The sequence below is a fragment of the Pleurodeles waltl genome, chromosome 9 (assembly GCF_031143425.1).
Source record: "Pleurodeles waltl isolate 20211129_DDA chromosome 9, aPleWal1.hap1.20221129, whole genome shotgun sequence".
Classification (NCBI taxonomy): domain Eukaryota; kingdom Metazoa; phylum Chordata; class Amphibia; order Caudata; family Salamandridae; genus Pleurodeles; species Pleurodeles waltl.
In genome coordinates this window covers 188897423-188921521 of record NC_090448.1, presented here as the reverse complement: position 1 = coordinate 188921521, position 24099 = coordinate 188897423, and positions in this window count along the sequence as shown.

The following is a 24099-nucleotide window of genomic DNA, read 5'->3' as shown; positions in this document are numbered from 1 at the left end:
CACAGAAAGATTTAAGTGCAGAGAAATGCTCACTTTCTAAAAGTGACATTTCTAAAATAGTAATATTAAATCCAACTTCACCAGTCAGCAGGATTTTATATCACCATTCTGGCCATACTAAATATGACCTTCCTACTCCTTTCAGAGCAGCAGCTACCACTCAGACATTATGTGAGGACAGCCCCAATGTTAGCCTATGAAGGGAGCAGGCCTCACAGCAGTGTAAAAACGAATTTGAGAGTTTTACACTACCAGGACATGTAAACTACATAGGTACATGTTCTGCCTTTTGCCTACACAGCACCCTGCCCTGTGGGTTACCTAGGGCATACCTTAGGGGTGTCTTATAGGTAGGAAAAGGGGAGTTTGTAGGCTTGGCAAGTACTTTTAAATGCCGAGTTGAATTGGCAGTGAAACTGCACACACAGGCCTTGCAATGGCAGGCCTGAGACAAGGTGAAGGGGCTTCCTAAGTGGGTGGTACAACCAGTGTTGCAGGCCCACTAGTAGCATTTAATCTACAGGCCCTGGGCACATATAGTGCACTGTACTAGGGACTTATAAGTAAATTAAAAAAGTCCAAATGGGTATGATCCAATGTTACCATGTTTAAAGGGAGAGAACATATGCACTTTAGCACTGGTTAGCAGTGGTAAAGAGCGCAGAGTCTAAACATCAGCATAAACAGTGTCCAAAAAGTGGAGGGAGGCAGGCAAAACGTTAGGAGTGATCACCCTAAGGCTGTCAGGACTAACGCTGGCCCTCAGATGCCATGTCCTATTCCTGCAGGAGGAGGAAGCTGGAGATGCCCGTGTGGCAGCTGTAGACCCTGTGGACAGAGAGGATGAGGAGGAGGCAGAGGAGGAGGACAACAGAACATATGTGATCCAACAATACTTCCAATTACACACAGGTAGGGCAGTGTTACTTCACATTTCAATGACATTTGACTTAATTTGTGTGGCAATGGCATGCTGATATTTTCAACTTCTATGCCCACTTACTGTTCCCTCTGGCAATTCATTTTGCAGATGTTGGTGACCTGACATATAATCCTGGTGGGATCACTACAGCCAGCTATGGGTCATTAATTTATGCTCATTCTCTGTACAGTTGATTTGCAATAGTTGCATCAGTTACAATGAATACATATTTGATATACATGTCATACTCCAAAATTGTTTTTTTTCAAAGGGTGTTTATTGAAGTGCTACTATATGGAGGGGCAAGTGCAATGGGATGGGGTGATGATGGAGGAAAGTCCAAGGTATTCTTCCAGTCCGTTTGAAGCACAGGTACATTGTCCAAGGGAACATGGGAAGGGGAGCAGTGGCAGTTCAAGGTGGACATGGTGACGGAGTGGGACACAAGGGTGACAATCAGGAGAGTCTTCTTTCCTGGCGGGGGTCTTGGCAAGTGTCTCTGGCTTCTGTCTGGATCGCAGGGAATGTTTGCGGGGTGATTCACCTTCTGCATGGGGGAGGGGTGCTGGTGGCCTGTGAGTCCTTTGGCTAGGCCTCCTGGCCACTAGTGGCAGCGGAGGTGGAAGGCTGTTCAGATGTCTGGCTAGTGGCAGAGGCCCACTGGTGTGAGACTGCCTCCCTCATAATGTTGGCCATGTTTTCCAGCACCCCTGCAACGGAGATCAGGGTGCTGTTGATGGGCTGCAAGTCCTCCCTGATCCCATGGTACTGTCCCTCCTGCAGCAGCCTGTTCTCCTGCACATTGTCCAGGATCTGGCCCATCGTATCCTGGGAATGTGAGTGCCTCCTGGAGAGTCGGTTCCCTGGGCATGTCCTCCCCCTGGTGCACAGCAGTCCTCCCAGTGTCCCTGTTGGCCTGACCCTCTGTGCCCTGAACCGTGTGCACACTGCCACTGACCCCAGGTCTCTGATTGTCTTAGGGGTGAGGTGTTCCCTGGGGTCCCTGTAGAGGTGAACACACTGTTGATTGGCGTGTCCTAGGGGCAGAGGTATGGGTACGGTGGTGGGTGCTGCAGTGGTGTTTCCTGATGGGGGAGGCTCTGTGGCGGTGTGTGACTGGGCCTGGGTAACCGGCTGTCCAGTGGTCCCTGATGGGCCAGTTAGGTCATCCAGATCCTGAAGACCAGAGTTGCTGTCATCACTGTGGGCATCTTCAGTTGGGAGACTGGATATTGCTGGCACCACCTCTATGCTGACATTGGCTGGGGTACCTGTGGGGATGTAAATGATGTGTTATGGTTTCTGTGTCTGACATATTGTACATCCGTGGCTTCCCCTATTTGGTTGGATTTGCCCTGTGAGCTTTCACTTGTGTATGTTAGTGTATGGTGGGATAGTTAATTCTCTATAGCGTGCATTCTTTAGTGATGAGTGCCCATTCAGGGATGTGAGGGGAGTCCATGCATTGGGACAGCATGCAGGACTTGCCATTGGAATGAGTGAGATGTGATTGTGGGGTATGTGGGAAGAGGTGGAGGGATGGGAGTGAGGGTGAGGGTGAAGGTATGTGATGGCATACAGGTAGGAGGGTAGTATTAGTAGTAGAGAGTTGACTTACCAGAGTCCAGTCCTCCTCCGACTCTGGCCTGGCACTCATGATGCTTTATTGCCAAGACTTGCTCCTCCCATGCTGTGAGTTGTGGGGAACGAGGTGGGGGTCCACCGCTAGTCCTCTGGATCGTGAGCTGGTGCCTTGCTGCAATGGAACGAACCTTCCCCCGTAGGTCGTTCCACCTCTTCCTGATGCCATCCCTATTTCTTGAGCGCTGTGCCACGGGGTTGACCGTGTCCACGATTCTCCACCATAGCTCCATCTTCCTAGCTATAGATATCTGCTGCACCTGAGCTCCAAACAGCTGTGGCTCTACCCTGACAATTTCCTCCACCATGACCCTTAGCTCCTCCTCTGTGAAGCGGGGTTGTCTTTGTGGTGCCATGGGTGTTTTGTGAGGTGTGTTGGTGAGGGTGTGTTGGGTAATGTGTTGGGGTGTGTGATGTGAAGTGTGTGAGTGGTGTATAGGTGTGAATAGAGTGTGGCTCTAGTTGTGTCATTGGTCTTGGTGTCAATCTCCTGGCAGTAATTGTTGTTTGTAAAGGGTTATGGGTAGTGTGGGTGTGTGTTTTATAGTGGTGTGTGGGTGTGGTGTGTGTATGGGTGTCAGGTATGTGTTGTTTGAATTGTCCAATATGGTGTTGTTTTGTATATGGGTGTCCATTGTGAGCGAGGGAAGTATGTACCGCCAATGGTTTACCATCATTGAATCTCCGCTGTGGTGATTCGGGGGTCATAATGTGGTGGGCGTAGTTCATTTGGCGTAACGGTGTGGGTTTTAATACCACCAGTTTATCACTGACCTTGGGTGTGATGGACTGGTGTGTGTGTCATAATATAGTGAACGGATATCCGCTACAGCGGCGGTAAATTGGCAGCAGTCAGTGTGGAGGTAAGTGGGATTTACCGTCAATGTCATAATGACGACCATTATTGTCTAAGTGGTGATAAGTGGAGGTGGTGCTGCAATAGAGTAGTTACTCCCTTTATCATCCACTGTCTGGTTTCTTCCCTGTGGGGAGGTAAACCATCTTGTTTGGAGATTTTTGCCTACAAAACCGTGCAAGTGCTTACTCACAGTTTCTCTATTTGTAAAGTTTGAAGTGGGGCAGTGTAACTGTTCCACCGATCCTATGCCAAGACAGGGCTGCTGTCCTAAGGATAGGAATGCTAGACAGGGATGCTGTCTCAGCAAAGCCATAGCTGGGCAAAAAGTTTGTCCAAATGGCTGAAAGAGAGAACAGGGTTGTTATTTCTCTTGGGTTGGAGCAGGGCAGGGCTGCTGACCTATAAGCTGACCTATAAGATGTACACATGGACAAATCTGCTGTCTTATATTTTCATAGGTAGTGCAGGGCTGCTACTCTAAAGCTTCACTGGGATGGATGGAGGGTTGCTCCAAATTTACTAAAACAGTGCAGTTTTGCTCACCTGTTTTAGTGGTTTCACAGAGAGGGACTTTTACCTCTGGGAGCTCAGCTGTGGCAGCTGTGGGCTTCCTTGGTACAGGTTCTACCCCAGGAGAAGGGTCTCCCACCACAGGCATGGTATCCTTGGTGGTAGGTTGGGAAAGGGATACTGTGATACCCTTTTTACCTGTTGGATGAAAAGGATCCTGAGGTCTCCTTCTCTTCTTTGCTTTTTCATTTCACCCTAAATTCTACCTCAGCACACCCTGAGGCCTCTAGGTCATTACCTAAGAGACAGTCTACAGGTAAGCTAGGTGATACCACCACCTGCTTTGGGCCAGTAAATCCACCACAACTAAGTTGCATTACAGCTAAGAGGAGGGACTGAGTGGAGTTGTTGACATCAGTAACCTGGTACTTCTGTCCAAGGAGGTGTTGTGCAGGTGACACCAAGTTCTCAGTCACTAAAGTGATACTGGCACCTGTGTCCCTGTAGGCCTGGGCCTCAACACCTTTTATTAAAATTGACTGCTTGTACTTGTCCATATTAAGGGGACAAGCAGCCATGGTGGCAAGGACAATGTCACCAGGTGTGACAGAAACTGTCTTGGGGATCTCTACACCTTCCCCAGTTTCTATGATGGACCCAAAAGTGAACCCAACTACACCTTTTGTATGACTATTGCCAGTAGTCCCCTCCACTATTACTACTTCTGCTAGGGGCACTAGAGTTTGAAGTGGATGTATTAGTTGTGGTAGGCTCAGGGGCTTTACCTGGGCAGGACGTATCCCCTGGCCTATGGCCTTTACCTCTGCACACATAGCACCAGGGATTTTTATTGTGTGTAGAGTGAGACGAAGAGGGAGATGATTTGTCCCCACCCCCAGAGGAGTGCTGTGGACCTGAATAAGGATCTTTGGCCCTCATTGCAACCCTGGCGGTCGGTGTTAAAGCGCCAGTATTACCGCCAACAGGCCGGCGGTAAAATAAATGGAATCAAGACCACGGCGGAAGCCGCCAACACATACAGCCATGTTAGCACACTGACCGCCATGGCGGTAGCAACAGACACTGCTGCGGTAACCACCAACAGTCAGGAGGAAGACAATGTACCGCCCACCCCATTACAACCTGCCTATCCGCCAGCTTTTCTGGGGCGGCCATCAAAAGCACGGCGAAAACAGTACTTGGAAGGGAAACCACTCCCCTCTCGACACTCAACGAAGAACCAGGACGCCATGGAGCCAAAGCTGCACGTCCTGCCCATGCTGGTCTATCTTCTCATATACCAGGAGTATGAACGGCAGTGGCGACGACCATGGTGAGTACTGCACCTAGTACACAGGGGAGGGGGGAGGAAAAAGAGAGTGACACACACACATGCAACACCCCCACCCCCTACACCAAACACACAAACACATGCATCAACATTACATATACACCCCGTAACCCTCTGGAAGAATGCATTGAAAAAAGGAATTGATCCAAAATAGTGTTATATTAGAAATAGATATACGTTAGAAGTTGAAACACAGTATTCACAAAAATATACAATATGTACATAAGGCGGTACATTGTCCACTCAAAATGTCCGTGGGCCAGTGGGCCAAAACTCATAGGCCAAGCCCCCACTTGATTCCTGCCTCAACATGGAGAGAACACTGCAGGGGCATCAGGTGGAAAACACACAGGCACCTCTGGGGGACGGGGAAGGGGGGGCACCTCAGCCAGAAGATGGGACAACACCACCGCTCCTGGAGGGGGCTCCATGCCCACAGCAATGTCCTGGGGAGTGCAAGGCCACAGTCTCTCAAGTGGGTGGTTTGCCCACAGCAATGTCCTGGGAAGTGCAAGGCCACAGTTTCTCAAGTGGGTGGTTTGCCCACTGTTTGGTCTTGAGGAGTGTAAATCCACAGTCTCCCAAGTGGGTGGTTTGCCCACTGCTTGGTCTCTCAAGTGGGTGGTTTGCCCACAGCTTGGTCCTGGGGAGTGAAAGGCCACAGTCTCTCAAGTGGGTGGTTTGCCCACTGCTTGGTCCTGGGGAGTGCAAAGCCACAATCTCTCAAGTGGGTGGTTTGCCCACTGCTTGGTCCTGGGGAGTGCAAGGCCACAGTCTGTCAAGTGGATACCTTTCCCCACTGGTTTTGAAGGGGGCTTTGTGCCCAGTGTTCTTTATCCTGCTAAGGATAGGGTGAGTGGATGCCTTTCTCGACTGGTTCTGGAGGGGACTTTGTGCCCATTGTGCTTCATCCTGCCAAGGATAGGGTAAGTGGATGCCTTTCTCGAGTGGTTCTGGAGTGGGCTTTGTGCCCATTGCGCTTCATCCTGCCAAGGATAGGGTGAGTGGATGCCTTTCTCCACTGGTTCTGGAGGGGGCTTTGTGCCCAGTGTGCTTCATCCTGCCATGGTTAGGGTGAGTCGATGCCTTTCTCCACTGGTTTTGGAGGGGGCTTTGTGCCCAGTGATACAACACTTGGGGGGTGGCAGTTCACAGTCCCTCAACTGGCTGTCTGAGCTACAAGATTTGCAGTGCCCAGGATGCATGATAGTCCATGGAGACAGGGCTAGAGTCCCTCTGGCGGCGGCTACGGCTGCACAGTAGTAGTAGTGCCAGTGCTGGTGCTGCCAGTGGTGAAGGGAGGCTCCAGCCCCTCTCCTGCAGCCTCGGACAGTTGCCCACTGGGGCTGCTGTTGCTGGCAGTGGTGCTACTGTCAGTGGTGCAGGAGTAGTGCTTGCGGCAGAGCTTGCAGCGGTGCTTGCGGCGGTCCTTGCGGCGGTGAAGGTGGCGGTGCTGACCGCAGTGCAGGTGCCAGTGCTTCCAGTAGTGGGGGGAGGCTCCAGCCCTTCTCGTGGAGCCTTGGATGGCTGCCCACTGGTGCTGATGAGAGTAGTGGTACTTGAGGTGGTGCAAGTGGCGGTGCATGTGGCAGTGCTTGCAGCGGTGCTAACGGCGGGGCTGCTGGCGGTGCTGGCCACGGTACAGGTGGAGATGCTGGTGGTTGTGCAGGTAGCCACCGGGCCTTCAACTGCAGGCTCGGACGGCTGAAGTGCCTTGGCTGGTGTTCTGTGCCCCTTCTTGACCTTGGCAGATGGTGGTGTCACCTTGGGTCTGGAAACTGGCGTCTTTGAGGTGGCCTTGCTGGGTGGTTGTGGATCCATCCCTTTGCTGGATGCTGTCCACTTCTTCACCTTGCCAGGTGGTTGAATGTTTTTTTCCTTTGCTGGGGTTGTTGGCACACTGGCTGGTCTGACGGGTGCCACCTTTGAGCCTCTGACAGCTGGAGGAACCACAGCAGACGTGGACTTGGTGGCTGAGGTGCTGGGCTGTGTTTTGGCCACCCTGGCCTGAGGGGAAGGATGGGGGGAGGGGTAGGAAAGAGGTCAATGTTTGCCAGGAAAAGCTTCTTAGGGACACTGGGGCGGGAAGAGGGAGGAGGTTTGGGACTGGAGGAAGAGGGAGTGGTTATAGGAGGTGTCTGTCGGCTAAGTTTCGGTGCAGGTGCATGGGCTGGGTGTGGCTGTGAGGTGGATTGCTGTTGGGTGGGTGGATGCTTGTGCTTGTGTAATTCGGGAGGAGGCTTCACAGGCATAGTGGGAGAGAACACAGAGGATATGTGCATAGATATGGTGGTGGTGACTGCCAGTGAAAGGTGTGTAGTGATGGGTGTGCCGGTGATGGAGGTAGTGGATGAGGATGTAGTGCATGCAGGTATGAGTGGACAAGCTACTGGGAGGGTGGTGGACGAGGAGGAGGAGGGGGACACAATGGAGGCAGTGGATGTTGTTGTGTCTGCATGGGGATGGTGCTTGTGTGAGTGCCTGTGAAATGAAGTGTGGTGCTTGTGTTTGCCTGAGCCACTTCTGTGTATTGATTTGGGTGAATGCTGGTCTGAAGGTGTGCTTGGGATAGGCTGGGTTTGAGGGGATTGGGACTGGGTAGAGGAAATTGGAGGGGGGAGGCTAGAGACAGGGACAATGGCTGCCATCAGTGCTGAGGCAAGAGCCTGAAATGGTTTCTGTTGGGCCGCCACGCCAGAGTGAATGCCCTCAAGGTATGCATTTGTTTGTTGCAAATGCCTCTCGACACCCTGGATGGCATTCACAATGGTTGACTACCCAACAGTGAGGGATCACAGGAGGTCAATAGCCTCCTTACTGAGGGCAGTAGGGCTGACTGGGACAGGGCCTGAGGTGCCTGGGGCGAAGGAGATGCCCACCCTCCTGGTTGAGCGGGCATGGGAAACACGCTGTGGGGCTGCTGGGAGGGTGGTGCTGGTAGGGGGGTGGCGGCTGTACCTGTTGTTGGGGTGGGCACAGAGGTGTCCGCCACCACCAGGGAGCTTCCATCATAGGAGGAGTTGCTGTCTGTGGTCTCCCCTCCTGTCCCTGTCATGGTGCCCCCCTCGCCCTCCATCCCACTGGTGCCCTCACTGTTGGTGGATTCGGCCTCCAGGGCCATGTGGGATTCTGCTCTCTCTGTCGCTTGTGCCTCTCCTCCTCCACCAGATGATGCTAATGCATACAAGGACAGGGTGACAAAACAAAAAGGGGGGGAGAGACAGAGGATACACTTAGTCAATGCCAGCAACAACGCTATCGTTGGCATACACAACACACAGGGAACACCCCTATGCACTAGGCCATGCACTACCTGTTACAAAGATAGTCACCAGCCCATGGGGTACATTGTCTAATGCCATTAGCTGTACACCTGAAACCCACAGGACCCTTCCCAGTAGTAGATGCCCACTAACAATATTGAGGTAGGAGTGCGTCAGAGCCTGCCCAACAAGGGACCTACCCTGCCATCTTCGCCCTGGCCTAGGGGCACCCACAGCCCACATCCCCCACCCAGGTATCCCTTAACGCACGCAAAGTCAGGATTCAGAATCTGTACTCACCCCCTTGTGGCTGCTATGATGCCTTCAAGTGCCCATCCAACTCCAGATAGGCCTCTGCCAGCATTGGGAACATCAGAGGGGTCAGGGTGTGACAATCACCCCTTCCTCGTTAGGAGGCCAGCCCCAGTTGGGCCTCCGCCGTCTTCCTTGTCCAGCAACACAGGTCCTCCCACCATTTGCGGCAGTGGGTGCTCCACCTGTCAAAGACCACCAGGGACCCCACCTCCTTGGTGATCGCACGCCAAATACCCTTTTTCTGATGGGCGCTGACCTGCAGGAAAAATACAGCAGAAAAGGGTAGTAATACCGTCCAGACCATCACACTCATGGCCCACCATATCCCTCCCATCCACTATCGCACATACTTTGACGACCATACATACAGCACTCTGCCCAGGAACACACAGACCCACCGCTACACAGGTCTTACACACACAGCAATTCATAGATTCATGGCCCACACATCATGCTTACAGTGTACTCACCTGTTTGTCTGGAGGACCATAGAGTAAAGTGTATTGGGGTAGGACCCCATCCACCAGTCTCTCCAACTCCTCCGCAGTAAAGGCAGGGGCCCTTTCCCCAGACACATGACTCACTGTTGCTACCAGACACAGGTCACAGCAGCACTTGCAGTGTAGGTCCTCTCCTGTTGAAGGTCAGGTAGCAAGTGAGTGAACAGATAGAAAATGGTGGTCACGTCCGCGGCGGTGCATACCTTCACCACCACCGGTGTACATCGCCATTGGCTCCTGGAACCCATAGGGCCCAATGATAACCAATGTGAAGTTGTGGCATATTGTCACTAAAATAAAGTACCTTTATTTTTAGTAACTCTGAGTATTGTGTTTTCTTATGATATAGGGGGTCATTCTGACCTCGGCGGTAAAAGGCGCCTACCGCCGGTCAGAAATCCTCCATAATCCCGCCGCGGTCGCGGAAACCCGCCACGGTCATTCTGACCCGCAGAAGGCAAACCTCCGAAAATCCGACCGCCACAACAGACCGCCAGACCAGCGGTCGGCGGAAAGGTGGAGGTGACCAAACCTCCACCGTCACGCCAACAGAAATACGCCCATCCCATTACGACCCACGAATCCACGCGGCGGTCATTCAAACGCGGTATTCCATTGGCGGGACACACCGCCGCGGTCAGAATACACACAAACGAACAAAACTCAGCCACATTGGACGATTTGAATCCCACACACCTGATACACATACACACACCACTCCCACACACACAATACAATATAAAACACACACCCACATCACCCACAAACCCCTACGCTAAAAAATTCGTCAAGAAGGCAAGAGCGAGACACCAGCATCCAAAAAATAACAGCCACAGCCACTCAACACCATCACCCACACACTATCCACACACAAAACAACACACACCACCACACTCAACTCACTTAAATACACATACTCCACCCCACACATCATACACACCACCCCATGGCACCCCAAAGACAACCCCGCTTCACAGACGAAGAACTCAGGGTCATGGTGGAGGAAATCGTTCGGGTAGAGCCCCAGCTGTTCGGCACACAGATACAATACACCAGCATTGCCCGGAGGACGGAGCTATGGCAGAGGATTGTCGACAGGGTGAACGCAGTGGGACAGCACCCCAGAAATCGGGAAGACATCAGGAAGCGATGGAACGACCTACGGGGGAAGGTGCGTTCCATGGTATCCAGGCACAACATCGCCGTGCAGAAGACTGGCGGAGGACCCCCACCTCAACCCCCACAATTCACATCATGGGAGGAGGAAGTCTTGAACATCCTGCATCCTGACGGCCTCGCAGGAGTCGGCGGAGGAATGGATACTGGTAAGTTGAAGCTTCAATGCTGCTTCCCCCCCACCTGCATGCCAAATCAGACCCCAAACCTCACCCCCATCCTCGAACCCCACCCTCACCCCCACCCCCATCGTCACCCCCACCCTCACCCCCACCACCATCCTCACCCCCACCACCATCCTCACCCCCACCCCCAGCACACCTATTCCCCGCAAATGTCTCACCATCACAACCCACACATCCCAAAACCTAGGCCTGCATGCGTCCACTAAGCATGGACACCCATCACCAAAGCATGCCCAATGCATATACACATCCCCCCCACAAGCCACCCTCACCAAAGCCCCCACACATGAATGCCAGTACTTGGGGACACGAGAACCCACAGATACACCCATATGCCACACATTGAAACTATAACCATACCTCTATACCCCTGCAGGACCCGACCGTCAACACACCGCGGCGGAGGGGCCAGAATTCTCCACACCCCCCACCCAAGAGGCCGTCAGCGATGACAGCAGCTCTGTCGACCTGGACACCGATGACCAGCCCGGACCATCGGGGACCTCTGGACAGTCGGTTCCCCTCACACAGGCCCAGGCCACTACAGACCCAAACCCCTCTGGGAACACCAGCACAGCTCCCACCCAGCGGGCCCATGCCTCTGTCTCCAGGGCGCGTCAATCTGCGGTGTGTCTACCACTACAGGGCACCCAGGATAACCCACCACCCCAACAACAACAGGGACCTGGGGGCAGTGGTAGTGGGCACACCGGCCAGGGGGCAGAGGCCCAGGGAAACAGGGGAACTCGGAGGGCAGCTGTGCGACAGGGGGGGGAGGAGAGGCCCAGGGAACCCACTCTCCACGAGGTCCTCACCACCATCATGGGAGCATACAACCGCTCCCAGGAGACGATGGCGATGGTACTGGCCCGGTTCCAGGAGATCCAGGCGCTGCAGGAGGAACACTATCGGGGGTACAGGGAGGACATCAGAGCCATCAACACCACCCTGGTTACCATGGTAGGGCTGCTGCAGGACCTCGTCAACAACAGGGCGGACACTGAACAACACCCAAGGGCCCCTGCCACTAGCCTGGACCAAGAACAGCCAACCACCTCCGCCGGCGCTAGTGGACAGGAGGCCCCCGCACAGCAGCAGCCCACCAGACCCCCACCTCCTGCAGGAGAAGAACCAGCCCGCAAGAGGGCCCTGAGATCTCGCAAGAAGACAGAGTAGGATGTCAAGACCCCCGCCAGCAATGGATACCACCTGATGTCATCCCACTGTCCCACATAGTCACCCTGTCCATCCTTGAACTGCCCATGCTCCATCTCTCCACAGGCCTCTGGACAATGCACCTGTGTGACTGTTACTCTGGACTCTGCCATGGACATTCCTTCACCATAGCCCCCACCCACTTGAAACCACCCATCCCATTTTGAGCACTTAAATAAACACCTATTTTGCACCAAAATATCTGGAGTCTGGCTGTGATTTCAATAGATTGTAATTGACATGACAGTGCAAATATGTCCTTGTACATGGTGAAGTCAACAAACAGCTGCCACAAAGCTGTAGTCCATGGGGAAACGAAGCACAGGACTCGTAGTGGGGACCCCAGATCTGAAATAGGGAGGGAAAAGCCAAAACTCAGTCATCATACACTGGGGCTAATAGACAGGCAGCAGAGATGCTGGAGAGTAGTTAACATTTACTAAATTATCTTTGAAATGTTACCTGTGTCCTATTGGAAGTACTGTTCAATGATTCTGTCCCTGTTGTCTGTTTCAGCCCCGTCGTCTGCCTCCTCGTCACTCTCCTCAGGTTCCACCGCTGCCACAACACCACCGTCTCGACCATCCTCCTGCAGGAAAGGCACCTGGCGGCGCAAAGCCAGGTTGTGAAGCATGCAGCAGGCCACGATGATGTGACACACCTTCTTAGGTGAGTACATTAGGGATCCACCTGTCATATGCAGGCACCGAAACCTGGCCTTTAGGAGGCCAAAGGTGCGTTCGATCACCCTCCTAGTACGCCCATGGGCCTCATTGTACCGTTCCTCTGCCCTGGTCCGGGGATTCCTTACTGGGGTCAGTAGCCACGACAGGTTTGGGTACCCAGAGTCCCCCACTAGCCATACACGGTGTCTCTGTAGCTGTTCCATCACGTAAGGGATGCTGCTATTCCTGAGGATGTAGGCGTCATGCACTGACCCTGGGAATTTGGCATTTACATGCGAGATGTACTGGTCAGCCAAACACACCACCTGGATGTTCATTGAATGGTAATTTTTTCTGTTCCTGTACACCTGCTCCCTGTCTCTTGGGGGAACCAAAGCCACATGGGTCCCATCAATGGCACCAATTACGTTGGGAATATGTCCAAGGGCGTAGAAATCACCCTTCACTGTAGCCAATTCGCCCACCTCAGGGAAAATGATGTAGTTCCTCACGGATTTCATCAAGGCAGACAACACTCTGGATAACACCTTCGAAAACATGGGCTGAGACATCCCAGAAGCAATTCCCACGGTTGTCTGAAATGACCCACTTGCCAAGAAATGGAGTACTGACATGACCTGCACCAGAGGGGGAATCCCTGTGGGTTGGCGGATGGGGGACATCAGGTCGGGCTCCAGCTGGGCACTCAGTTCATGGATAGTGGCACGGTTAAGACGGTAGGTCAGGATAATGTGGCGTTCTTCCATTGTCGACAGGTCCACCAGCGGTCGGTACACGGGAGGATTCATCCGTCTCCTCGCCCAACCCAGCGGACGGTGCCTAGGAAGGACAACATGGAGCACACAGTCAAGCAACCCACAGGTACGTACTCACAGCTAGCACAGTATACGATTCTCTATGCAGTGAATGGCGTGTCTGAGTGGCTATGCAAGGCCTAGGCCTGTGTGACGCAGTTGAAATTGAGCCATGTGGGCCCTGGAAATGGCGGCTGCCTGACCTGTGAAGTGTGACAATGGGATGTGAGGTCAATGCGCTGGCGTGGCACACCGCGGCGGGCGGCGGGCGAAGACCGCGGCGCGAAGCCGCATTGGTTAACATTGAAGCCTATGGGTTTCAGGAGCCAATGGCGAAGGGCGCCGGCGGTGGCGGGACGCACCGCCGCGGTACGCACCGCCGCGGACGTGACCGCCATTTTCTATCTACTTATCCACTTGCGACTTGAACTTTCACAGGAGAGGACCTATACTGCAAGTGTTGCTGTGACCTCGGTCTGGAAGGGACAATGGCTGCTGCGCCTGGGGAAAGGGCCCCTGCCTTCACTGGAGAGGAGTTGGAGAAACTTGTGGATGGGGTCCTCCCCCAGTATGCGCTACTCTACGGTCCTCCAGACCAACAAGTGAGTTTAATTCAATATGGATTTGGGGCCACTGGCTGGCTTGGGGGCCTGGCGGGGGGCCTGGCGGGGATGGGGGGCATGTTGGGCCTGGCGGGGGGCATGGCGGGGGGCCTGGCGGGGATGGGGGGCATGTTGGGCATGGCGGGGGGCATGGCGGGGGGCCTGGCGGGGATGGGGGGCATGTTGGGCATGGCGGGGGGCATGGCGGGGGGCCTGGCGGGGATGGGGGGCATGTTGGGCCTGGCGGGGGGCCTGGCGGGGATGGGAGGCATGTTGGGCCTGGCGGGGGGCATGGCGGGGGCCTGGCGGGGATGGGGGGTGTTGGGCCACTGGAAAGGGAAATGCTGAGAAACTTGAACGTGGTATTTCTCCCTCCCTGTACGTGTCACATAGGTCCGCGCCCATGAGAAGATCGGGATTTGGCGTGCCATCGCCAAGGAAGTCCGGGCCCTGGGGGTCCACCATCGACGGGGCACCCACTGCCGCAAGAGGTGGGAGGACATCCGCCGCGGGACCAAGAAGACCGCCGAGTCTCTGCTGGGGATGGCCTCCCAACGTAGGCGGGGTGCCTGCCGTCAACTGAGCCCCCTGATGTTCCGGATCCTGGCGGTGGCCTACCCTGAATTGGATGGGCGCGTGAGGGCAGCACAGCAGACACAAGGGGGTGAGTACAAGCATTATCTACTCTGTTGTCGCGCAGTGGAGGTGTCTGGGTAGGGGAGGAGGGCTGGGGGTCCCCCTAGGCCAGGGCGATATCTGTAGGCTGGGCACCCCTGTAAGCCCCTGTGTCCCCAGCCACCACCCTCAGTAGTTTGTCAGTACAGCCATCCCTGGGCCGTGTCATCCATGGGTGCAGTTGTCAACTCTAGGCGTGTAGGGCATGTTCCACGGAATGCGTAGCGTACCCCAAGTGCGCAACTTAGTGCAGGGGGCATCTGTGTCTGTCATGTCCGCTAACTGTACCGGAGATCCATGTACTCAATATCCCTTTCTTTCTCTCTCCCCCCCCCTTTTTGTTTGTCTTTCTGTGCTTGTGTGCATCAGCATCATCAGGCGGAGGAGAAGTGGCATCGGGGCAGGAGGGAGCTGCATCTCACATGGCCCAGGAGGGCCATGCCACAGAGTCAGACTGGACCAGTGAGACGGAGGGCGAGGGGAGCTCCACGACGGGGACGACTGGACCCTGCAGTGACACGGACACGTCCTCGGAAGGGGGCTCCCTTGCGGGGGTGGCACCATCCGTGCCCCCCGCCATTACAGGTACAGCCGCCACCCAGCGCACCATCTCCGCCCTCCCAGCAGCCCCTCAGCGTTCGCCCCGTGCCCGCTCTGCCAGGAAGCCGGGCATCTCCTTCGCCCCAGGCACCTCAGGCCCTGCCCCTGTTACCCCCGCTGCCCTCAGTGAGGAGGTCATTGACCTCCTCCGAACGCTCATTGTTGGGCAGACTACCCTTTTGAATGCCATCCAGGGGGTGGAGAGGGAGGTTCATCGCAGCAATGCGTACCTGGAGGGCATTCATTCGGGTCAGGCTGCCCATCAGCGATCGTTCCAGGCTCTGGCCTCAGCACTGACGGCAGCCATTGTCCCTGTCTCCTGCCTGCCTCTACTAACTCCCTCCTCCCAGTCTCCTGTTCCTCTGCCTGTCCCACCCACACCATCAGACCAGCCTGCACACACCTCAACACCCAAGAGAAGCTCATCCAAACATAAGCACCACAGATCACGCAGACATTCACACACGCAACATTCCGATGCAGACATGCCAACAGTCACTACCACCTCTGTGACCCCCACCTCCTCGTCTCCCTCCTCCCTCCCTGTGACGTCTACACTCACACCTCCATTCACCTCATCATCAGCCAGTGTTTCCATCACCAGCACACCCTCCACTCCAGTCCGCACACGTGCAGTCACCACCCCCACTGCCATTTACACGTCCCCTGTGTCCTCTCCCACTGTGTCTGTCACCCCCTCTTCCACACCACACAAACGCAGCCACCCACCCACCCAACAGCCATCCACCTCACGACAGCCTATCCCTCCTGCACCTGCACCCAAAGACAGCAAACGTGACTCACCTACAACCACATCCTCTCCCTCCACTCCCATTCCCACTGTACCTACCACTCTCCATTGTCCCAAGAAGCTCTTCCTCGCCACTACTAACTTCTTTCCTGACCCTGAGCCCCCCCCCTCCTTCTCGTCGGGGTAAGAAGAGCACCTCAGCCACCACCAGCCCTGCAGCCCCCTTGACAAGGGTGCAGGGGTATTGGAGCCCGCCAGCCCGCATGTCTGGATCTTCGCCCAGCAGCAAGGGGACAGCCAGCCCACCCCCTGGGAAGAGGAGCAGAAGGCGGAAGGGTCGCCGCAGGAGCCCGCCTTCTACATCCCCCCCGGACAGCACCCAGAGACAGTCACCAGCCACAGCTCCAAAGGGAGGAAAGGGCCACAGGCCCACGACTAAGGAGGGCAAGGGCAGCAAGTCGGAGAGGTCAGGCAGCAGGCCTGCTGCCCAGGAGGAGCCCACAACCCCCATAGCCGCTGCCCCGGGAGGAACCGGCACAGCTGCCCCGGGAGAGCCCACCACCCCCATAGCCGCTGCCCAGGGAGGACCCAGCCCAGCTGGCCAGGAGGGCCCCACCACCCACAGCCCAGGTGGGCAGTGAAGGAGCACCATCCCCGCTGCCCAGGAGGGCACCACCAGGCAATTAGCAGTTGGCCATAGACCGGCCGCCGTCTCAAGAACCGCTCCGCTGGGCCCCGCCGTCTCAAGAACCGCTGAACTGGGCCCTTCAAGGCAAGGAGCGCTGAACTGGGCCCCGCCGTCTCAAGAACCGCTGAACTGGGCCCTTCAGGGCAAGGACCGCTGAACTGGGCCCCGCCATCTCAAGAACCGCTGAACTGGGCCCCGCCGTCTCACGCACCGCTCCGCTGGGCCCCGCCGTCTCAAGAACCGCTGAACTGGGCCCTTCAGGGCAAGGACCGCTGAACTGGGCCCCGCCGTCTCAAGAACCGCTGAACTGGGCCCCGCCGTCTCACGCACCGCTCCGCTGGGCCCCGCCGTCTCAAGAACCGCTGAACTGGGCCCTTCAAAGCAAGGAGCGCTGAACTGGGCCCCGCCGTCTCAAGAACCGCTGAACTGGGCCCTTCAGGGCAAGGACCGCTGAACTGGGCCCCGCCGTCTCAAGAACCGCTGAACTGGGCCCCGCCGTCTCACGCACCGCTCCGCTGGGCCCCGCCGTCTCAAGAACCGCTGAACTGGGCCCTTCAAGGCAAGGAGCGCTGAACTGGGCCCCGCCGTCTCAAGAACCGCTGAACTGGGCCCCGCCGTCTCACGCACCGCTCCGCTGGGCCCCGCCGTCTCAAGAACCGCTGAACTGGGCCCTTCAAGGCAAGGAGCGCTGAACTGGGCCCCGCCGTCTCAAGAACCGCTGAACTGGGCCCTTCAGGGCAAGGACCGCTGAACTGGGCCCCGCCGTCTCAAGAACCGCTGAACTGGGCCCCGCCGTCTCACGCACCGCTCCGCTGGGCCCCGCCGTCTCAAGAACCGCTGAACTGGGCCCTTCAAGGCAAGGAGCGCTGAACTGGGCCCCGCCGTCTCAAGAACCGCTGAACTGGGCCCTTCAGGGCAAGGACCGCTGAACTGGGCCCCGCCATCTCACGCACCGCTCCGCTGGGCCCCGCCGTCTCAAGAACCGCTGAACTGGGCCCTTCAAGGCAAGGAGTGCTGAACTGGGCCCCGCCGTCTCAAGAACCGCTGAACTGGGCCCCGCCGTCTCACACACCGCTCCGCTGGGCCCGCCGTCTCAAGAACCGCTGAACTGGGCCCTTCAAGGCAAGGAGCGCTGAACTGGGCCCCGCCGTCTCAAGAACCGCTGAACTGGGCCCTTCAGGGCAAGGACCGCTGAACTGGGCCCCGCCGTCTCAAGAACCGCTGAACTGGGCCCCGCCGTCTCACGCACCGCTCCGCTGGGCCCCGCCGTCGCAAGAACCGCTGAACTGGGCCCTTCAAGGCAAGGAGTGCTGAACTGGGCCCCGCCGTCTCAAGAACCGCTGAACTGGGCCCTTCAGGGCAAGGACCGCTGAACTGGGCCCCGCCGTCTCAAGAACCGCTGAACTGGGCCCCGCCGTCTCACGCACCGCTCCGCTGGGCCCCGCCGTCTCAAGAACCGCTGAACTGGGCCCTTCAGGGCAAGGACCGCTGAACTGGGCCCCGCCGTCTCAAGAACCGCTGAACTGGGCCCCGCCGTCTCACGCACCGCTCCGCTGGGCCCCGCCGTCTCAAGAACCGCTGAACTGGGCCCTTCAAGGCAAGGAGCGCTGAACTGGGCCCCGCCGTCTCAAGAACCGCTGAACTGGGCCCCGCCGTCTCACGCACCGCTCCGCTGGGCCCCGCCGTCTCAAGAACCGCTGAACTGGGCCCTTCAAGGCAAGGAGCGCTGAACTGGGCCCCGCCGTCTCAAGAACCGCTGAACTGGGCCCTTCAGGGCAAGGACCGCTGAACTGGGCCCCGCCGTCTCAAGAACCGCTGAACTGGGCCCCGCCGTCTCACGCACCGCTCCGCTGGGCCCCGCCGTCTCAAGAACCGCTGAACTGGGCCCTTCAAGGCAAGGAGCGCTGAACTGGGCCCCGCCGTCTCAAGAACCGCTGAACTGGGCCCTTCAGGGCAAGAACCGCTGAACTGGGCCCCGCCGTCTCAAGCACCGCTCCGCTGGGCCCCGCCGTCTCAAGAACCGCTGAACTGGGCCCTTCAGGGCAAGGACCGCTGAACTGGGCCCTACAAGGCAAGGAGCGCTGAACTGGGCCCTTCAAGACAAGGAGCGCTGAACTGGGCCCCGCCGTCTCAAGAACCGCTGAACTGGGCCCTTCAGGGCAAGAACCGCTGGCCCTTTGGCAGACGTGGCAGGGCAGGATCTATCTCGGGCAGGGCTGCAGGATGTCCTCTGGCCAACTTGCCTCCTCCAGTGGCAGTGGGGTCTGTTATGGACTGTATGGACTGTGGCTTTGCTCTCCCCAGGATGGGCCAGTGGGCAGGCCACCCACTGTATGGACTGTATGGACTGTGGCTTTGCTCTCCCCAGGATGGCCCAGTGGGCAGGCCACCCACTGTATGGACTGTATGGACTGTGGCTTTGCTCTCCCCAGGATGGCCCAGTGGGCAGGCCACCCACTGTATGGACTGTTTGGACTGTGGCTTTGCTCTCCCCAGGATGGCCCAGTGGGCAGGCCACCCACTGTATGGACTGTTTGGACTGTGGCTTTGCTCTCCCCAGGATGGCCCAGTGGGCAGGCCACCCACTGTATGGCCTGTTTGGACTGTGGCTTTGCTCTCCCCAGGATGGCCCAGTGGGCAGGCCACCCACTGTATGGACTGTTTGGACTGTGGCTTTGCTCTCCCCAGGATGGGCCAGTGGTCATGGAGTCCCCTCGTGGATCTGGCGTCGTGTACTCAAGTGGCTGAGGTGCCCCCCCTTCCCTTCCCCCTGAGGTGCCTGTTCTTTCTGATGCCCCTGCAGTGTTCTCTCCGTGGAGTTCTTGTCGTGGGACTGGGCCTTGCCCCTTTGCACAGGACCCCTGTGATCCACGGACAGTGGTTGGACTACATTTAGTAGCTGTATATATTTTGTACATAGTTTATTTATTTATTGGGATTACTGGTGTCCATATTTCAATATATCTGCCCGTTTATGATCTCTTCTTTTGGTCTTTGCATTATTTCGGAGGGGGGTGGTTTGTGGGTTGTGACAGTGATCTGTGGGAATGCATTGATGTGTGTGTTGTAGTGGGTGTGGGTGGGTGGGTGTGTGCCGGTAATCTTTTCCCTCCCCTGTGTCGTAGGTGCAGTACTCACCGATGTCTTCCGCGCCGCCGGGCGTGCTCCTGGTATATGAGCAGGAATAGGAGTGCGGGGATGACCTGCAACTCTGGCTCCATACTGCCGGAATCTCGCATGGAGTGCGTAGAGGTGAGCGTTTTCCCGTTCGTAGTCTGTTTCCGCCGTGTTCTTATCGGCGGTGCTCCCGCCCCGGAAAAGGTGGCAGATTGGTGGGTCGTAATAGGGTGGGCGGTACATTGTCTGCCGCCGGGCTGTTGGCGGGAACCGCCGCGCTGTTTGTTTGTACCGCTGTGGCGGTCGGAGTGTTAAGTTGGCGGGCTGTGTTGGCGGTTCCCGCCAGGGTCAGAATTGCATATTTTAGACCGCCGGCCTGTTGGTGGCTTGGCCGCCGCTTTATCACCGACCGCCAGGGTCAGAATGAGGGCCATAGTGCTATATGATGTAAGTGGTATAGTAGGAGCTGTGCATGTCTCCTAGTTCAGCCTAAGCTGCTCTGCTATAGCTACTTCTATCAGCCTAAACTGCTTTGAACACTTCTAATCCATTAATAAGGGATAACTTGACCTAGCACAAGGTGTAAGTACCACAAGGTACCCACTATTAGCCAGGCCAGCCTCCTACACCAGCTAACCCGGATGAAGGTGCAAAAGTGGATTCTCCAATTGGAAGAAGTCACAAATGCACCAAAGAAGACAGCTGTGGGTTCCTGCTTGGTGCAAGTGTTCTCCCACATTGAGTCATTGGATGCAGGCTACTTTTGTTCATTGGATTCCGGCAACAGGCCATGGCTCACGCAAATGTCATGGTTGGTGGGAAAAGGCGCTGTGGTTGTTGCAGCACTACACAAAAGGATCCCACGCCGCCGGAGAACAACTCAGGGAGGTGAGCATCGCAGGATTGAGTGCTGGGGACCTGGGCTAGTCTGTGCACAAATGATTTCTGTAAGAAGCGCACAGAAGCCCAAGGAGCTGTCGAGCACATGGTGCACAGGTGTACTGTCTGGCACGGGGAGACAAGCCCTTAACTCCACCAAATTTGGACAGCTGGACCTTTGGACAGTCAGTATCACTTCGTTCTACCACCTGTGTTCCAGGGATCACGCTCATCAACAAGAGAGGAGTCCAGAGTACTGGTTGTCATTGCAGAGAGGTACCTGTGAAGCAGGGAAGTGACACCTTAATTCCACGGGAGATTCCTTCAGTCATTCTGGTGCAGAATGAAGACAGGCGGTCCTCAGAGCGTGCACAACCTGGAAACTGTTGCAGTTGCTGACTGGAACTGAAGTTGCAGGGTCACAGTAGCCTTCTTGGATACTTTGTTACAGTTATAGCATTCCTGGAGCAGTCTGTGGTTGATCCGATGGTCAGAAGCTGAATCAGAGGATGCAGAGGAGTTCTGGTGGAATCTTGCAAACCGAATCTGAGTAAACACCCAGAGGAGAGATCCTAAATAGCCCTGAGAGGGGGATTGGCTACCTAACCAGGTATGCACCTATCAGGAGGGGTCTCTGACGTCACCTGCTGTCACTGGCCACTCAGATGCTCCCAGAGGGTCCCCACACCTTGGAATCAAAGATGGCTATCACAAGGGACACTCTGGAGGATCTCTGGGCACCTCCCCCGGCGGTGATGGACAGGGTAGTGGTCACTCCCCTTTCCTTTGACCAGTTTCACGCTAGAGCATGGACTGTGGGTCCCTGAATTGGTGTAGACTGGATTAAGCAAGGAGGGCACTGTTTGTGTCCTTCAAAGCATTTCCAGAGGCTCTGGGAGGATACCCCTCCCATGCCTGTAACACCTATTTCCAATGGGAGAGGGTTTAACAACCCTCTCCTAATGGAAATGCATTATTCTGCCTTCCTGGGATTGAGCTGCTGAATCCCAGGAGGGCAGAAACCTGTCTGTGAGGTGGCAGCAACTGGGGCTACAGTGGAAACCTGAGAGAGCTGTTTTGGCAGTACTGGGGGACCATGGTGGAGCCGCCAGGGAGCATGGATTTGACCCCCCAATACCAGAATTGGATTGGGGGTACAATTTCTAAATATTGGATACCTCATATGGCTATATTTGGGGTTACCATTGTGAAGCTACATGTATGTATTGACATATATGTATGGTATGCTTATAATGGTGCCCTCACACTAATGAAGTCTGGAAAATTGGTCCAGGACAAGGTGGGGGCACTTTTTCTGGTGCAAGGGTGCCGTCACACACAGTAACCTTGCACCTAGCCTTCAGCAACTGAAGGGTAGACATATAGGTGACTTATAAGTTACCTGGTGCAGTGAAAATGGCTATGAAAGAGTGTGTGCCCTATTTCACTCAGGCTGCAGTGGCAGTCCTGAAGAAGTATTTGCATGAGCTCCTTATAGGTGGCAAAAGTAATGTTGCAGCTCATAAGGATCTCCTGGAACCCAATGCTCTGAGTTCATAGGTACCATATACTAGGGACTTATAAGGGGGGGTCCAGTGTGCCAATCTGGATTGGAATATGGAGTCACTAGACTATAGTGACAAATTTGGGGAGCAGAGATAGCATAAGCACTGGGGTTCTGGTTAGCAGAACTCCAGTGACACAGTCAAGCATACTGACAACACAGTGAGATATATGGGCCACACACTATAAGCACTGGGGTCTTGACTAGCAGAATACCAGTGAGACAGTAAAAACACACTGACAAACAGTTACAAACAGGTCAAAATGGGGGTAACCATGCTATAAGAAAGCCACCTTCCTACAATAAGTTCTTCTCATGGTTCCCAGTTCAATCCATTATTATTGCAAGCCCAGCCACACACATGGGGTACATGTATTATCAGTAGAAGTGTAGGAATGCAGGGTATTAGAAATGTCACGACTCCCTACAAATTTCAAAATGTTCCATCACAGAAATGTAAGCTAATGCATGTTTTTAGCCGAAGTATAATTTTTGCAAACCATGCTGGGTAGGAACAGGTCACACCACCATGGACTCAGTGGGTGTCTACTTTTGACAAGTGTCTAAATTTAGCAAATTTCCCTGGTTAGTGGCCAAGCCAATTCACAACTATTGCTGCTACCTGTATCACAGAAATGGGTTGATTTTGATAGCAAATATCTAATGTATACAAGTTACATTTTGGGCACTAAGCCAAGCCACAGAAAGGGAGTATGTTGTTTATTGAGAGATATGTGGGAATACACAATAGTGCAGCATTTATTATTATCAATTGAATGTCTCTCGATTTTTGGTTTCCAAATGTAAGCCAGATTGCAAGGAAGAACAGATTTTAAAATAAAATGGCCTCTGTATCAGGTGACCCAAAATTCAATACTGTACAAATCACCAGTATTGATAGAATCACATTTCTAAAAAGGCACGGAATTTCTTAATTTTCACTTCTCATTGAGTACATTTTACCACATTAATTGAAGTATTCTTGACAGACAATGGAAAATTATAAGTTCCAGGACATTTGATAGCTCTGGCTATTGCATGTTTTTGGACAACTTCAAGAAAGAGACATCATATATCTCTTCAATCAGAAATGTCTGGCAGACATAACAGTTAATTACAAATGTAAACATTGTCAGTTATCTCTAGTTTTCACCATTTTGTGCATCTTTTTTTATATGTCAACAATTAGAATCTTTGGGTAAACCATTAGTTAGCCACACAAATAACACATTGGTAAATTTGAATTTTGGCTAGTTTTTAGAAATATATAGCTTTCCTATTGTTTCTGTATGCTGGACACATGGTGAACTTAGCACAGCAAATCTTTAGGCGATGCCATTTTCAGAAATAACAATACATATTCTTTCTTGCACAGCACTTTTCCCCATTGTTTTCTAACTTGAAATTTGCTGTATTATGGCAATTTTCTCCGTTCACTGCATACCTTTGGAACCCCTTATACATGGGAAAAAAAGGCTGAAAGTTTGGCCTAGATACCTTTTGAGAAAACAAATGGTTATGAATTCTTACAAATGAACTACCACAAGCATAAAAAAAGGGCTCAGAATCAATGGTGTGGCATAGGGTAATAAGGCAACACCACTCGGTAGTACTGTGTTATGATATATTGATTTGTAAATCACATTTAAACTATCCTGGTGCTTGGGCAGATGTGTAGGTGTGTGGTCCCCAAGGTGATTATACTTAGAGCCAGATTTCAGCTCCTTGCAGAACTTAAGAAGTGAGGTAAAATGTGTGCAATGTAGGAGAATGAGTGACCTTCGGTTTTTGCTTTTTGCAGATGAG